Here is an 18,682-nt window from a genome sequence, read left to right on the forward strand (position 1 = left end):
TTTGGAATACAGTCTCTCACTGAAAATAGAACTAGTCATGTCAGCTACACAAGCTGGCTGAGGAGTCCCATCTGTCTGGGATCCACCTGTCCCTCCCTCCTCAATGTTGGGCTTGCAGGTACGCACAACCTTGTCAGGCCTTTTCCCTTGGATGCTGTATAATAAATCTATATATAAGTATGAATTCTTAAGTAAGCATCTGATGCACCATTTTCTTCATTTGCTTACAATCTGCCCTCTAATAATGATATTCAAGACAAATTGACCCTTTTGTCCACTTACAGTTCAGTTTCATATTTTTTTCTTTTTAGTCCAAAAGGTATCGGGCAGCATTAGCATTTCATTTACCCTCTTATAATGTATCATGATTCCATGAGAGCTTGGAAGATATGCCATGTATGGAAAACATATTTTCTGCATTATTCATGAGATATTCTTGACACTGAGCACTGTTAACTACAGCCCAAATGACTGGTTAGTACCATTTGATGCTTGCTCAGTGATGTCCCAAGGGATGTGTGAGTGAGAAACTTAGATTGATCAGTATTGGGGTGTTAAGATGAATCCTATAAAACCATTTATTATAGTTTGGCTTCATGTTTAATTCAACGACTACATGCAGATGCGTATTACTTCAAATGTAAATAAAGAAAAGCTGTTAAGATGTTTCTGGTCTGTGTACTCAAGTGTGACTAATCAAGCTAGGTAACTTAAAAAATAATATTTGGGGATGTTCTTGCTAAAAGTTGGTTTTTAATCCATTGATATTTTTTTTTTTTTTGATTCCTTCTGTAATTACTGCTCAGATTTTAAAACCATCCTTCGATTTAGTGGACATCATTATATTTGAAAGAACAAAATAATCCTCTTTGTTATAATGTTTTACCAGAGTATTTTTGGGCTATGTTCTCAAAGAGAGCTTGAGCCATAGACCATTGAGGGAGCTGCAGATTGAAATGTATTGTTAGGAGCTAGTTTAAAAATTTGCATTCTATAGCCCATAGCAGAAGAGTGAACAGCACGCATGAAAATAATGGTTCGAGGAAACAACCTTTGATGCTTAAGTGGGAGAAAGCAAACAATTAGCCAGACATGGTGTTGCTTGCTGATGACCTCAGCACTTGGGAAAATCACACAGGATGGCCTGCACTTGAAGTCAGCCTGGGCTACATAGTGAGTATCCGCCTAGCCTGGCCTACATAGTGAATATCCGCCTAGCCTGGGCTACATATGAGACCGTGTCTCAAAGAGGCAGGAAAAGCAACCTAAAATGTGACCCATTTAAGGCACTGTTAGGTGAAAAAGAACAAATCTGGATGGTTCTTATGTCTATTGTTTTTTTTTTTTTTTAATTTTATCTGTCACACCCAGAGGTACTTACTGTTTGTCACCTTGCAAAGAATGGCTTCTCACAGGTAAGCAGCTGGATCCGTCTGCTTCCTGGTTCTGTGCTTTCTGTTTGATGTGGATATCTAGTAATTCCTTCCCAGATGCCTGCTCTTTCTGTTTTCTACAGACTTATCATCCCACTGGCCACCTGGTTTACATTCCTTTTGTTTGAGTCTAGCTCCCATCCCCCTCTGTTCTGAATAGTTCTGCGGAGATCAGCATATTCTATTTCTCGCTGAATGCTTCTCTTTCTCTGAGTTACATTTGTTGTTTTTGTACACTCATTTAATTTAACTCTTTTTTTTTTCTTGCTTCTCCTCTAATTAACTCCATCGTTGCCTTCTTCATTATGCTTGTAATGAGGTCACCGAGGTGTTCCAAAATTTCGGCATTCTCCATCTGCTTCAGGGTTCCAATTAGTTTTCTTTGGAAATCTAAAGGTTTTTCTCTCTCTCCCTACCCCCCCCCCCTTTTTTTTTTTGCTTAGTAGAAGCTTCCAATAAAGCTAACTCCAGGATGGCCCCTTTTCCTTCATCAGTTCAAATGAAAACTTTCGAGAGCACACAGCTCTCAGTGGTGTAAAAGGCATCATTTTTCTCCAGCAGAGGAATGGAGTTAGAGACAACAACATTTGAGCTACACAGAAAATTTAAATATCTTTTGAAAGAGTGTGAAGTCTGTTCTTCCAGATTGCAAGTAGATGCAGGTGAGAAATCTCAGAAAGACACTTTTATCCACACTTGGACGTGAAGGGTATGCAGCTAACACAACAAAATGAATTTTTAAAGGAAATTTGCAAATAATGTATTTTAAGGGAAAAAGTTTCTTAACTTTAGAATCTAGCTTTTGGAGCTTGGTTTTTTGGAATAGGGTTTTGCAACAGAGCACCATTTATCCACTGCTGTGAACTGAATTTATCCCTCACTCCCTAGATTCATGTGTTGGAACCCTACCCCAAATGTGACTCTCTGTTTGGACACAAATCAGTAGGTTAGTAATAAACGGTAGGTGAATCTGTGGAGGCAGATGCTCATTAGATGAGAATGGAGACTATAACAGAAGCGGGAGACCAGAGCACGTCCACATCCTGACATGTCACAGAAAAGCTAGTTAAAGACAAAGCAATACAGAAAGGCCATACCAGACACTCGGCTGGAACCTTGACTTTAGAACTCTGAGAAATCATAGATTAACTGTGTACTAGACAGTTCTTTGTTACGACAGCTTGAACACACTCTGACAGATATCGAAACAAGTCTTCTGAAGGAAAAAAAGTACTTGTATAGTTTGCAAAGCAAGAAAGAAACATGTGTAATGAAAACTTAATTTAAAAAGCAGAGAAGAAACCAGGACTTTCATACATTGGTGATACAAATGTGAACCACACAACTGCCCAACTCTCTGGCCTAGGCGCAAACTCTTGAGCATAAAGCTGACTAAAGACTTTCCCATTCTGTTCTTGGGACCTGAGATGCAGAAGTAGGTACTCACCCAGAAACTTGTACACGAGCAACATTCTTTCCTTTGTTCCCTTTCCTTTCTTTCTTCCTTTTGAGGTTGCTTCTCTCCATACAGCTCTAACTGTCCTAGAACTCACTGCATAGGCAATGCTGACCTCGAACTTACAGAGATCCTTCTGCTTCTGCCTCTCAAGTTCATGGATCAGATGTATGTGCCATCTGCCATCCTGGGAGTAACAGCATTATTAACAGCTAAATATTGATAATAACCTGAATGTTTATCATATGATAAGTGGCTCAATGAAACCTGATAGATGTATACATTGAAACATACTTGAACTGATGCATGGAAACATTGAAAGCAAGTCCACAAACTGGATATGACCTGATTACGTTTGTATAAAATGCCTCAAACTTGCAAGCCCATGGAGATAGAAAGTAGGTGTTACTGGGGGGGTGGGGTGGGGTGGTACTTACTAATCAGATGGTATGCTGGGAGAGTCCTTGTGGGACTCTGAGAGGGTGAACCTGTTCTGAGTCGGACCATGATGATACATATGTTCATTGTTGCATGAACACATACACAGTAACATACTGTAACATATTAAATATTAGTAAAAGTTTTATGTTCATGAGTGGTCTACTACTCACATTTTTCTTCTTGTGAAATACTGTGTCACATTGTAGCTTAGGCTGCCCTCAACCTTAGAAACATGCTGTCCTCAAACACGCAACCATCTTCCTGGTGCTCTCAGTAGCTAAGCAACCTCTCCAATCAGTCACCGCTGTCTTATGGGATGTTTCCTATGTGTTTTGATTGGTAAGATTAACATCTGCCTTTAATATTATAATATGAAAAAAACATATCCCAAACAACACCACACAACCAACCAGAGGTGCTGTCCTTGCACGATTTCAGATGAGAGAAAAATTATTCTGTGTTCAGAAGAGACTTAAGGAGTCAGTTGCAGAGATCCATGTGAAAGACAGCTACTGTGAGGGAGAAAAAAGACCCAACAAGAACAATACTTACAACTTTTATACTTATAATTTTATTCTGTGCCTGGTACTATGCCACTTGCTTTATTTGAGTTAGCTCATCTGGTTCTTTCAATCTCCATGAGCTGGAAGTCTTTGTCTGATCTGCATATACACATTCTGAGTGGCATCTATAAGCCAAGCACTTTTCTTCAACACCGTCTGGGTTTCATTGCTGTTTCTGCAAATAGACTTTGTTACTCTTGACTCGGCCTTGGTGTGCGTTCTCCATTTGTTAGAGTCACTATACCCAGTTACTTTGACTTGTAATTCACAATTTCAACTACAAGTCTGCTTGTATAGCTCAATTCAAATTATCAAATTTTAAAAATATACTTAAAAGCTTGAGACATTGCCCCTACACGCCGAGGCTGGCCTAGAACTTCTGATTTTCCTGCTTCTATATCCAGGGGCTGTGATGGCTGGAGTGTGCTCAACTTCAAAGGCTTTTCTTTTAGATCTTTCATTCCTAAATTCGTTTGAGGCCTAAGTATTTTATGATTTTTGTGCTACTTTGATTATTTTTAATTCTGTTTTTATTATAGCATCTTTGCTTAACTTACAGCAAGCAGAAAATAAGCCAGGTCTTGCTTTGATCCAAATGTTGTTTTAAAGGTTGTATACAATATTTGTTAAAAAGGCCATATACTTTTTCTTTAGAAGCTCCTATAAGAAAGAAAACACAAAGTTTAACCACGCAGCTTTCCTCTTTGCTAGAACTACAAATACAGTTTTACATAGACTTTGTTGTTTAAACTATAGATCCAGGAAAATCTAAAAAATTAAAGAAACGTGCATATAAATGATTGCATAGCAATCTGTAGAGACACAAAAGTTAGAAATACTATCACATACACAAAGGATCTAAAATTAACCCTCGAAACACATTCCACAAACAGTTCTTAAAACCATCTTTTGTTGTCTACAAGCAAAGACTAGATTTCTAAAAACAAAATTGAAAGGAAAAAGTCAGGTGATCTTCCTGAGGACCATCCCCACAATATCTTCCCCCGCCTCTGTAAGCATGTGAAAAGAAGTACTAGAAATTACAGATATTTAAGGATATCATTTCCTTACTTTTTAGTCATGTCCTACATTACCAAAACCTAAGAGATATGCTTTGGCTTAAAACTCAACTTTCCCCCAAAATCCGTGGCACCACAGAGTCACCCAGGTGTGCCATCTTGTTAACTTGTCTCACATTAATAAACTGAGGTGGGAAGAGCAAAACCCCCCAAAGAACAGGCAGATTTTGATACAAATGCACCTGCCAAGTGCTGGGAGCATCAGAATTCTGTTGTTTACACCACGCATGGAAACAAACAAGACTTATTTCCAGTTCACTCATTTCTAACAGAAAAATCAAACATCAGAACAAAGCCCCTAAATAACAAGGATACTATGCTAAGAACAGCCCTTTCCCCTCAAAATAATTTCTGTGATCATTGGCACACTCAAAACTTAAGGGGGAGCTTTTTTCCCCTCTGTGGTTTAATATTCCAAATCGTAGAAACCAGCAAGGATTGACTCGGGGGTCGGGGCGTGGTGAGGGCTCCACGTTTCCGTGAAAAGGCCCTGAACACAATATGTAACCCAGTTGGCACCAATCCCCAGACAGTGGAGTTAACAAAAGGACTGGTCCACATGGCATCATAAACAATCATCAGGACTTAGACATCTTGTCAAGACATGAAGGTCCGCCCTCAACCCAAATGTGTGGAGTAGTCAGTGTTGTAATGTGCCTACCACTTGGCTTTTGTATCATCCTGTCTTATTAGCAAACTACATTCCTAGGTTAATGGTTCTACCAAATATGAAAACGAAAATTTATTTCTAATGAGACAGTGTTGCAAATTATGGTCAACCAACATCTTTTCGTTTCTTTTATCATTTTTCATTGGATACTCTATGTATTTACATTTCAAATGTTATCTCCTTCCCCTTCTTCTATCTCCCCTCCTCCTCCTTTGTGTCCATGATGATGCTCCCACTCCCAACCACCCACTCCTACCCCATTGCCCCAGCCTCCCCTATCTTTTCACCAAATACTTTAAGCATAAAAAAATGAGAATCTTTACAAAAATATGCAGGGACACCACAAGCTGGCAGCTATGTGTAATGTAAAGCAAACTGGACCCTTGAATGCCAGGGTGGGGAGGTGGGTGGGGGAGGGGGAGAATCCCCATAGAAGGGGGGGAGAGGGAGGGGGCTGGGAGAGTGTGGAACCGGGAAAGGGAATAACATTTGAAATGTAAATAGACAAACTATCCAATAAAAAATTAAATTATAAGAGGCTTCTCAATAGTGTATCATTTGAATTATATAACCATTGCCCAGAACAGGGAAAACCAACAAGTTAAGTTTGTTTGTTTTTAAATACATAATTGTAACATTGTATTCCCGATAATTTAAGTATACCAAACCATGAGTAAATGAGTGATACATGCCTAGAAATATTCTGATTTATACTATCTGTGGCCACTGGACTTGGGACTAGTCTAAGACCTTGATTTAGATTTTGACCTAGACCTAGACTGTGATCTTGATTGAAATTTGGATCTAGGTGGTTCTTTTTTCCTCGATTCCTTTTCATGTTTTGAGCCAGACTTATATGGTGTTTCGGAATCTGTTTTAGAGGTGCCTCTAGTTTTGGTGTGAGACGCAGACCTAGAATGTGATTTAGCCTCCATTTCTTTCTTAGGCTGGGACTTGGACCATGATCTTGAATTGGATTTAGATTTTTGAAAAGGATCGATTTTGGTGTCTGAATCTGTCATTGTTGGAAAGGCTTCAGCTACTCCGTGGTCTTCCAGTCGGTCTAATTTCAGTCCGGTAAGATCTCCTATAGTTATAATCAAAGGAACCACTCCTTGATCTTCTCCTTTAATAACTTCGGCTTCGAGAATGTATATATCGGTCATAATTGTCATATCCTGAAGAACTGTATACATTCTTCCCTTCCTTGATTTGGTCTTTCACTTGATCTGGTGTCTTCTGATCCCCCTGTGCGAACTGTATTTCATTTTGATGCCCACAAATCCAATTTCCGTCCAAATCATGTAGAGCATTTCAGCATCACGAACATCCTCAAATTGAACACCTGCAAATCCTCTTGTTTGTCGAGTATAGAAATCACGTGGAACATAGACATTGTCTATTGGACACAATGACCAAATTCCCATGTAAATCTTTAGCTCTGGTGTCTTCTGCCACACTTCTAACGAACAGAGACTTTTTTGGGGGGAGGGGGCGGCAGCAGTACAGGTATCCAGATGTGAGAGCAGCTGGACTCTTGGCCTGTGGAGCTAGTTTTGGTAAACTGTCTGCAGCTTGGGCGGGGCTCACATCCACTCACACACTCAGATTTTTACAAACCATTCTCAATGAGAGCTCTGGTTATAAATTTACATGTCTATGTGCCCTTATTTAGTTTATTTCTCCTTATCATTTTAATAGGAATTGAGTTATATGAAGGTCCTCATTCGTATATTAATTAGGTCATTAGGTTACAGTAGGTTATTAGGTCACAATCACAGTATCTAGCATGTTGTACAGTGTTGATTGTAAACTGGAAGGCTTATATTTGTTTACCTTAAACCACAGATGATGAGATCAGGCAGCTAAAGAAGGAAGAACAAAGGGGAATTACATTGTTTTAAAAGTAGAAGGGAGATATAGTGATATTGTTTAGTTTATGTGTTTTTGTGTATACTTGGAATACAGCAATCCAGGACCTTGATCTCCAATGTAGGAAACAAAGGCCCAGAGATAGAGAGAAACCCATCTCAACAAATAATAATGAGATATTAATCTCCACAGAAGGGAAAATGAATGAAAATTGATTTAGCTGTTTTTAAGGATAGAAACAGCATCCTCAGGGATACTGAAATGACCTGCTGTTCTAGTTGTCTGCCTCCTGAAGCTATTTCCAGAGTCTTGCTTCCAGAACAGCTTTAGGAATAGCTGGTGATTTCTGATGACCTCGGTTCATCCAACCTTTCTGATGGGTCCAGTCAGACCTTCAGTGAAGCCCTGAGCCCTCGAAGCATACAGAGACTGGAAAACAGATGCTAAAGACAGCTTTCTCAAGTCTAACCAATTTTTCAAAATTTCCTACTCTTCCTCACCCTTTAAAAATATTTCTTCACCTCAATTCAGCAGGAAGATATTGTAGAGATTCATCATCTCTATTCCTTTGGTTTGGGTGTTGGGTTGTGGATATTTTATACATTATAGATAGGTTGTCATTTTAAGGGATAATTGGAAATGGTCATAATTTTGAACAGGGAGAAACTAAATAGAGAGCATAGACTTGGGAGTTTCTATCTTTCCTTTCTTCTTCTCTATCCTTTATTGCCTAGGTAAAAGGAAGGGGTTGAAGAAAAAGAAGGGGGATAGCATAATATTATAAAAAATTAGATATATGGGATAGATTACTAAATTTATTCTTAAATCATTGTACAGCCATAATCTTACATTGGTGGACATTTTTATAAATGATGCAAGACTGAAGTTATAATTTCTTACCTTGGTACAAAATTTATATATTGATACAAATTTAAGTTTTTTATTGGTATACTTTTTATAGTGATATGAAATTTGAAATTAATTTTGTTACTCTTAGATAGGCATTGTGCTTATTCAACTCATTTAAGAATACAAGGCTTTGTCCCAATCCTTCTAATAGCTGCCATTACAAATGGTTTAGGATGATTAAGTAACACAAGTTAAGGGCCAGATAGTAAACTCATGGTTATATTAGATTCTGGTTTAATTATAATAGTGTTTTCAGTATTATTCAAGTAGAAATAGCTCAGAGTCAGCAAGGTTTAACAATTCAGATATGCTATATAGAGACAGTCTTCAAAAGCATCAAAAATAAACAAGTTATGACATTTAAAATATTATATTTAATCTTTATATCTTTATTAATAGTTTATTTGACTAGGAGACATGGCTGCTCCTGATGGTACCCCCTTCAGAGTTCGAAGAAGTTATATTGAGCATCATAACTTCATATAGAGTTGTTCCAGTTGTGGTAAGGTAGTCACTGGGCAAGAATTGCCCTGATTCATGTGCAGACAAAAAAATACTGTCAAGGAAAGAACATGAGGTTCAGAATAGTTAACAGCTTAGATCTGCCAAGACAGCGTAAGCTAGTAATGTGTAATTCTTGCTTCACTTAGGTCTACCAGATGGGTCCGGGCCGGAAGGCTGAAAACCGATGCTCCAACGTTTTGAGGAATAAGGGACTATCTACCTGTCTCTACACATTATATAACTTGGGAAGTCATATTTTTTTTGTGCTTCCTATACGTTCAGGTAATATTTAATTCCTTGGTTTTCTGACAGGGTTGAAGACTAGTTATCATCTCATAATCATACGTAAGTTGTTTAGCATTAGGGATATAATGGAGATTTGAAAGGATGGTTTTCAAATGGTAATGCAAGTTAAAAATCAAAATATAATTCAGGCACAGAACTGCAAACTCTTTAGGATAGTATAGATATTAGAACAATTTACCCAAACTGACAAAATTAATGGACTGGATGTTATTAATGTGTATCATACCTTACAGTTTATATAACCATCATATCTATGTTCATTGTATATATGAGGGAAAAGGCCTTTTCAATGGACAAAAATGGGGAAATGTTGTGATTTTAGTCTAATGCTTATAGAATATTAATTGATCCCCCAAATTATACAAGAATCTGCTTGTAAGATTCTGTGGGTCCTTGCCCCCAGTTGGTTTTGATTGGTAAATAAATCAAAATAATAATTTGCTTGTGGCTAATGGTTGGGCAGGGAGGTAGAGGTAGGACTTTAGGAGCCAAGGGGACTGGGGAAGAAGGAGATGGAATCGCCATGCGAGGCAAGGAGTAAGGACCGAGCCAGAGAGGTGCAGAGGAGAGAACATTCAATCCTGTAAGAGCCAGGGAAGAGCTGCATGGTGGTCTCCAGCTGGGTCTAGGGAAAAAAGATGGAATACAGATTTTAGTAAGCAGTAACTCAGAAATACTGCAGGGGAGTTGTTAGACACATGGAGGTTTTGGAATGGCCCAACCATTGAGCTGTTTAAGTCCTATGAAAATATAAGGTTCTCTCTCTCTCTCTCTCTCTCTCTCTCTCTCTCTCTCTCTCTCTCTCTCTCTCTCTCTCTGAGTATCTTTTATGTGGGAACTCAGAATACTGGGCCAAGTAGCAAGGAATTCTCCACTACTTTTGGGTCAATTTGAATTGGCAATGCAACAGGGTACCAGAGGACAGATTTGAGCTATGCAGAGACATGACAGAGGCAATAAGATGTCAGGGAAGAGTATGAGAGTTACACTGAATGATGCTTTAGCCTGGGAGAGGTGGAGTGCAGTGATGTTTTGGAGTCTGCACACTAGTGAGGAGAACAAGGGGAAAGCCTGGTCTTCAGTGTTCACACATGACAGCCATAGCAACAGGAAGTGACCGAGTGTGCATGTCAACTGTGACAGCCATTACCGAGTGCTTTACAAAGATCATCTGTCTCAATTCTTAGAATATTACAGAGGAAAGGTGTCATTACTCTATTTTTCTAGACACAAAACTATGTGAGGACAATGTGGTTGACATCACGTGACTTGAGCATCCAGAGCTGGCGTTTGTACCTGATGTTTGTGAACTCCAACCTACTTTAGAAGTCTTAAGTCTATAAAAATATAAAGCAAATTGTGTGAGTGTGTGTGTGTGTGTGTGTGTGTGTGTGTGTGTGTGTGTGTGTAGGGGGATCTAGACTGTTTATCTTTGACTCCACAATGCATACTGTCAGCCAGTAGAGAACATACTGCCCACTTCCATCATGGTCCCTTTATGAAAAATCCAAGTTCAATCACATCACTTGAATTGAATTTTCAAGAATTTAACTCACTGTAAACGTGGGGCCTGTGCATAGACTGTTCCTGAACACTCACTTCCACACAGAATTACGTAGACTTTATATTACTATTTTCAAGTGCTAGTAAGTTAATAGTGTGTGCTAATAAGTTTGAAAGTGTGACATTCCCTCGAATTTTGGAAAAGGACAAGCCTTGCATTCTGGGGTGCTAGGCTGTGTGTCTGTCCCCTTTCCTTTCCTTTGTCTGGTATCTGTGACCCCCATCTTGTTTCCAGACCTTCATCCTCCAAAACAATGTTTTCTGGCAACAGACGAGGAAAACAAAAAAACCCAAAACATGTGGCTCTGTTGATAGATGTGCATTTATTTTCTCTACTGTCTGAGAAGAGACCCTTCACTCCCAGCCTTGGCTGCTGGCAGTGTCCTCACACAGACAAGGCAGAGGATTCAACAGGCTTACTGGGGAAACAGACAGATAAGAAAAATAGAATTTTTAGAAATGTTGTTTCATAGGATTTTTTTTTCTGCCTAGAGCAGCATTCTAGGGTGCTCATATGCTGACTTTTTTTTTTTTTTTGCCAGTCTCCAAATGAGTTATTTACTTGAAAACTTTAGAAGCTGAACAAGGATGCAGAGCCCAGAAACTGGATGTCACCTCTTCCAGGGCAACAGGATGATAGGTTTTAATTAAAGAAGCATCCATATAGTATGATAGTTAGCAAGTTAGTATTTCGATCAGTGAAATCCTGCTGACTCACGGATGGAAGATCTGCTATGTGCTTTGTCCTTTGTAGCTCACCTTTGTTTCCATAGAGAGGACTTTAAAATGCACCTTCTTGCTTATAATAATAATAAAAAAATCGCCCACTCCACAAAGACAAATAAACAAACCAGCACAAAGGAAAGTCCAAACCAAACACCTTCAAACATCTCAACATCACATTTTTAAATCATTGAATGCTATGGCGGTATAAACACAAAATGGGTTTTGTTTGAGTATCAATTTGAATGGAAACACATGGCCATCCTTCTCTGGTCTAGAATCTTGAACTAGGATGTCTCAAGGGTGGGAGACTTCATGAAAGGCACAGCTGTTTCCGGGGATCAGGTAGGTCCCCACTTGGTTTCTATCACCTATGATCTATACTAATTAATACAAATATAATCTGTTGAGGATAGAATCAAGTTGTCAATTAAGAAGAGATATCACAAATACATGAAAGTAAGAGTGAATACACCTTTCATCCCAGCACTCAAGAGGCAGAGGCAAGTAGGCCTCTGAGTTCCAGGCTAGCCTGGTCTACAAAGTGAGTTTTGGGGTAGCCAGGGCTACACAGAGAGACTCTGTTGGAACTCCTCCCAACCCCACCAAGAAAGAGTGACTCACAGCCTGGTTCATAGATTATAGTGGAAACAGTAAAGCTGTTATCAGGAGGAGATGGTGGACTAACAGGCACCAGGGTGAACCATGAGGAAACAGAAGCGGGAAGGATCTTACCCTTTGAATAAACTCAAGCGGTCAGTGATTATGAGCATTTATTGTTTTTCCACTGAATGCCTTTAGCTCCTTTGTCAAAGATCAAGTATGTGGGTTCATTTCTGGGTCTTCAATTCTATTCCACTTATTTATCTGCCTGTCTTTGTACCAATACCATGCGGTGGTCTTTATCACAACTGATCTGTAAAACAGCTTGTGATCAGGGATGGTGATTTCCTCTCAAGTTTTTTTTTTTTTTCTTTTTTTTCTTTTTTTTATTGTTGAGAATACCTGATATGGATGCCTCCTCAGAGACTCTGCCAGAGCTATACTGATACAGAGAAGGAAGCTTGCAGCTAACTGTTGGACTGAACATGGGGACCACAATGAAGGAGCTAGAGGAAGGACTGAAGGAGCTGAAAGGATCTGCAACCCCATGGGAAGAACAAAATTATTTTAACTAACCAAGCCCACCATAGCTCCCAGGGACTAAAACACCAACCAATGAGCTCACATGGAGAGACCCATGGCTCTGGGTGCATATTCAGCAGAGGATAGCAGTGTCTGACATCAATGGGAGAAGAGGCCTGTGGTCCAGCAAAGGCTTGTTTTCCCAGTGTAGGGGAATGCCAAGGTGCTAAGTTGGGAGAGGGTGGTTGGGAAAGGGAGGCAATGGGAGGGGGAGAGGGAATGGGATTGGAGGAAGGGGATAACATCTGAAATGTAAAAACAGAGAATATCCAATCAAAAAAGAAGAACACTTGCTTCAGAGAAGGTTGGCAGAGGGAGGGGGCAGGTGGATGCTGGTGATCTCACAGCAGACTGTCCTGTGAAGTGGTCTGTGTAAGCATCAGCTGAAACCTAGCGGCTCAAACACTGACTGCTGGCCTTTGCCTTGGGTTTCTGGATAGTGGAACAGGGCACTTGTCATCACTTAGTACTTAGAGTTACGGCTAGAGGAAGAAGTTCAGACAGAAGAAGCAAGCTCTGCATTCCTATTGAAGAGGAATGTGCTGATTGTGTGTGTGTTCAGTGGCAATATAGTTTGGAAAACTCTCAGCCCATTTCAGCCTCCTGAGCTTTTTCTTTCATCCGTTCCTTAGAGAGATCTGAGACTGCGCATAGTGTAAAACGTTAGGAGGACTTCTATGTCCCCAGAATGAAGTTCTTGCATACAGAAACCAGCTATGGCATTCTCTACCCAACACGCACCACAGAACATAGATGTGAATGAAGTTTTCACTCTGCCTGGCTTCACAAATTAACTGGTGTTGCAATGTCACAACTCACCTAAAGGAAACTGAAGATAACTTTTGGATCAAAGGAGGTTAAGTTTATATTCTGCAGAAAAGCCTGCTTTTTCTACACCACTCAGCATGTCACCTATTTCTAAGAGTTTGTTTCTTTTCTTTTTTTTTTGTTTTGGTTTTTTTTTTCTTTTTTAAAAATTGGATATTCTCTACATTTACATTTCAGATGTTATCCCTTTCTCCTGCCTCATCCCCCTCTCATTGACTCCAGGAAGGTGCTGCCTCTCCCAACCACCTAGCTTGGGGTGAGGCTCACTAAGATCATGGTGAGACGGCTGACAGGTTCTATAGGTGCCCAGGCCGAGTGCACATAGAAACACACCTGTCATGCACCAAGCCAGGACATGGCTTTGTAGCCTACACAGACTAGATGCTGTCAGACAGCTGAAGAACGGAGAGCGACAATGTCAACTTAAACTAGGGACTGGGCCCCTCATGGTTCATGTCGGGACACTTCTGAGAGTGACAAGAAAAGGACTGGTAGCCACACGAGCTGGTGGATGCAAACCAGAAGTCTGCAGGAAGCATCGTGCATTTATCACCTCACGAGGATGCCATTCTCTATGCACTTTAAACACTGGCCAAAAAGCTACAAGTGGAAAGTCCTGAATTTGGAAAGGATATTCTAAAATCATCTGCCTTACTCAGTGAAAGTCCATATAGTAGTGTGTTCATGACTAGGGCCACAGTGGATGGATGCATTTAAAGCAGTGGACTTTGACATAGTGGTCTCTCTGCAGGGACTTCACAGGTCTGGAGGGAGGCCCCTTGGGGTTTGCAAAACACCTGATTCTGTATCTAAGTACGCCACAGCCAGTCTTTCTGGGCCAGATTAGATTTTAGGTTAGAATAAGTATTTCTTTTTTTTTTTTTTTTTTTTTTTTTTTTGTTCTTTCAACTTTATTAAAAAAAGAGGGATACATATACAGATTTTTAAAGGCATTTTGGCATAATACTATATGAATATTTTTGCCAGTACTTAATTCTTTTAGAGGTTTGATAGCATGCATTGAAATCCTACTAGTTACCATAAGCATAAAGTATATGTAGGACAGAATGTAACATGGAAACTGATTTCTTGTTGAGTATAGATTAAGCATAATGATCTGTGAACACCAAAAATTGCCACAAGGCAATTTTTGCTCTTGGATTATTAATGATTTAAGGTCCAGGTGTACCACACTCTGAGAGGGAGCTATACATTTATTTTTTTTCCTAAGAAGGACTAAGGCTTTCACTATTTGGCCTTTGTTTTTCTTGAGCTTCATATAGTCTGTGAGTTGTTTCTGGGGTATTTAGAGATTTCTGGGGTTAGTATCCAATTATCAGTGACTGCATATTATATCTGTTCTTCTATGACTGGGTTACCTCACTCAGGATGATATTCTCTAGATGCATCCATTTTCTTAGGAATTTCATGAAGTCATTGTTTCTGATAGCGGAGTAGTACTCCATTGTGTAAATATACCACACTTTCTGTATCCATTTGTCTACTGAAAGGCATCTGGGTTAGAATGAGTATTTCTTTTTCATGTCTTTCTTCTTTTCACTTTCTTTTGTTCTGTTGTGGTTGAGGCAGCATTCTTACCGTTTAATCATGTCCGGTGGCTTTTAGTGACTCCATAACACTGAGATAGCATCAGCGCCAACACAGGTACAGGGCACGCCCATCCTGCTTAAAGCAGCGGAAGATCATCAGCCGTATCTCATACTATACAGCTACCGAGTACAGTCAAGCCACCTTTGTAGATCTGCCTATTCAGTACTAAGAACACACATGCTGTGTGACTATTGATATATGATTGTTCCTCAGTGTACGGTTTCCACATCCATTGTGTACCACACTTCTCTGTGTCTCAGGGGTGAATAATGTGCCATTACATCTTCCCTGTCCACATGTTGCTGATGAATTTGCCGATGAGCATCTCTGATGTTTCTGTCTTTTGGCACTTTTGGGTATGGTGGTTGTGAATGTTTGTGTGTGAGTCCTTTGGATATGCTTTTAGTTCTGGGTGGTTTATATCTAGAGGTAAAATTGTTGGTTCAATGGGCAGAGAGAAGGGCCAGTTGCTGTTGTAGAAGATGCTGGTGTGATTTCCAGCACACACATAGTGGGTCACAGGAATCCATAGCTCCAGTCTCAGGGAATTTGTTGGTCCCTCTGACCTCTCAAGGCACTAGGCTCATATATGTTGCACAGACATATACACAAGTAAAACATTCATATACATAAAATTAACAAAGTGATTCTTAATGACATACTGATATGCCCACACAACAATGCCTAACTTAGCCTTATCAGAGAAAATCCCAGTAGATGGGAGTTAACAGAGACCCATGATTAGACAATGTTCACAGAGCAAGAGCCGTTGGAGCACTCAGCCATAATGGGATATTTGTACTACTCCTCAGTCCTTAATGCACAGGGCTCTGTGTGGAAGAGGAGGCAGGACCGGAAAGGCTTCGAGAGACAGAGGTGGCGAATGACTCCCGGGAAGCAGCATTATCCACACACAAGAGGGCAGATATACACAGGCAGTCAGAGAGACTGTGACAGTGCACACAGAACCCGCACAAGTTCAAACCAGACAGGGAAAGTAGCCCCAGAGTTCCACCTCTAACATCATATGCCTCCATATGGTGATATGATAATAATTTTTTGAGGAAGCATGGAGTTAGTTTCCAAGCAGGCTAGTAACAATGGTGTTCTCAGGCAGGTTGCGGAGGCAGGTTGCGGAGGCGCCGGTCCACATATGGGACCATTTCCTCAGGCAGCTGTTACTCTAGCATGTGGCCCAGGGATATGTGACTATTTGTTTCTAAACTAAGCAGATCCTGAAAGACAGACTGCTATCCAGCCCCCTACCTCACCAAAGGATCTGTTTCCCTAAATAATGAAGGAGAGAACATCAGTTTGAGAGAGAGAGTTGGGAAGTTGAGGCAGTTCGGAGGAAGAAAGTAAGGGGGAGTTGATGCTTTCTTTTTAATTAAGCTACATTAAACGAAAATGTGATTTTTGGTACAATTATTTTTTTCCTTAGAAACTATTCATATATATTACATATACATATATATATACATATATAATATATACATATATAATATAAAATATATGAATGTTTTACACACACACACACACACACACACACACACACACACACACACATATATATATATATATATATATATATATATATATATATATATACAAGGTTTCTCTGTGTAATTTTGGCTGTCCTGGAACTTGTTCTGTAGACCAGAGTGGCCTCAGACTCAGAGATCTACCTGCCTCTGCTTACCTCTGCTTCCTGAGTTCTGGGATTAACAGCGTACACCACCACTGCCCTGGTCACTGTTATTATTTTTATTAAATTGTTTTATTTTTCTGTGAAATAATTTATTTAGAAAGAGAAGAGCTGCACATGCTTAGAGAGTGAAAAAGCAAGAGTCTATGAGGCCCCTGTTTTACCAATATTGCTTGAGAGGGTTGAGTAATATCTAAATTTAAACTGGGAATTCTGTAAATTTTTTTATGTTCTTTTCAATGGAGAGCCCAAGAAACAAGATGGGTTTTCTTTCCTGTCAACCAATGAACAAACATGGAATACCTTTGTGAGTTGTCTGAGCAATGATTACCCGTGTTTAGAGGATGTTTAAAAATGGTTTCCAGCATTACAAACTGTCCCTGTGACTTTCTGAAGCATGCTCACATTCTGTACATCTGAATGCTCTGACGCCATCCGTGAGCCTTTCTGTGATGAACTTAAAAATGGTTTTACGCAGGAGTTAGAGGGGCTGGGCTACAGAAATGTTGAACTGAGAAGCACAGTCTGTGAGACTGATGATACAAAGCTCACTCGGATGTGTGTGTGTGTGTGTGTGTGTGTGTGTGTGTGTGTGCTTACTCGGATGGATATGTGTGTGTGTGTGTGTGTGTGTGTCTGTGCTTACTCGGATGGATATGTGTGTGTGTGTGTGTGTGTGTGTGTGTGTACTTACTCGGATGGATATGTGTGTGTGTGTGTGTGTGTGTGTGCTTACTCGGATGAATATGTGTGTGTGTGTGTGTGTGTGTGTGTGCTTACTCGGATGGATATGTGTGTGTGTGTGTGTGTGTGTGTGTGTGTACTTACTCGGATGGATATGTGTGTGTGTGTGTGTGTGTGTGTGTGCTTACTTGGATGGGTATGTGTGTGTGAGTGTGTGTGTGAGCTTACTCGGATGGATGTGTGTGTGTGTGTGTGTGTGTGTGTGTGAGTGTGTGCACCCCTTCATTCTAGGACATCAGAAGAAACTTACTGTTCTTTACCAAGAAGATTTTGACTACTTTGAATATCTGTCCACTATTGTGACATTTGCTTTATCAGAATATTTACCTCCCCTTTAGGTTCACAAGCAACAAAGCTTTTAAATCAAGACTACTGTCATTTTTCTTTATTAAATTTCAAAGCTTCCTGTGTTTTGAAACCATCACAGGCAATAGCTAGTAATAAAACCTGGTATGCTAATTAATAAAATCATTAAATACAGTGACAATGAAGACTGAATGAGAAGGGGGAGAGGCCAGGGTCCTGTCACATGCTGTGCACCACACACAGGTGTCTTTGGGAGGAGGTTGCAGCTCAAAAGTTTGCAGGTCCTCACATTTTATTGTTTTAGAGATCCAGTTTGATATATTTTAGAGTGTATGAGTAAATTTATCTCAGCATTTCTTTTTAAATAACAGCACCGACACCAGAGTGTAGATTGTAATCTGTTTAGTTTTCTTCTCCTCTTAGTTTTGTTCAAACACTATCATTGTAAAGCTGGAGGTCAGAACACAGTACTTTGGTGTTCATTGTGGGAAGGAGAATGGTCAGCAAGGGAAACATAACCCTGCCAATCTCTTTTGACTGGGGAAGAAATAAAAATAGCCAGGAAGGGAGATCAGCATCAGAGGCTCAGTCTCTGCTTTACTTTTTTAGGGACCACATGTCACAGACTCCGTCATTAAAACCCAACGTATCTAAGCTGGACTTCAGGGAAACTGTATTTTAACCCAATTAGATTGGGATCAAAGAACCATGAACGCGGGGGTGAGATGGAGGGATGGAGGGTGCCGCCATTATCCGAATTTTATGTCCTACTACATTGGATTGT

The 18,682-nt window shown here is 40.0% G+C and overlaps 1 pseudogene across 1 annotated transcript; it reads right to left on the reverse strand.

Annotated features, from left to right (window-relative positions):
* Positions 1-6,385: 6,385 nt before the first annotated feature.
* On the reverse strand, positions 6,386-7,069 carry LOC308427080 (annotated as a pseudogene). The gene has a single exon. The product of its transcript is annotated as an uncharacterized misc_RNA (transcript).
* Positions 7,070-18,682: the final 11,613 nt, after the last annotated feature.

This window comes from Micromys minutus, assembly GCF_963924665.1.
Source record: "Micromys minutus genome assembly, chromosome: 11".
NCBI lineage: Eukaryota > Metazoa > Chordata > Mammalia > Rodentia > Muridae > Micromys > Micromys minutus.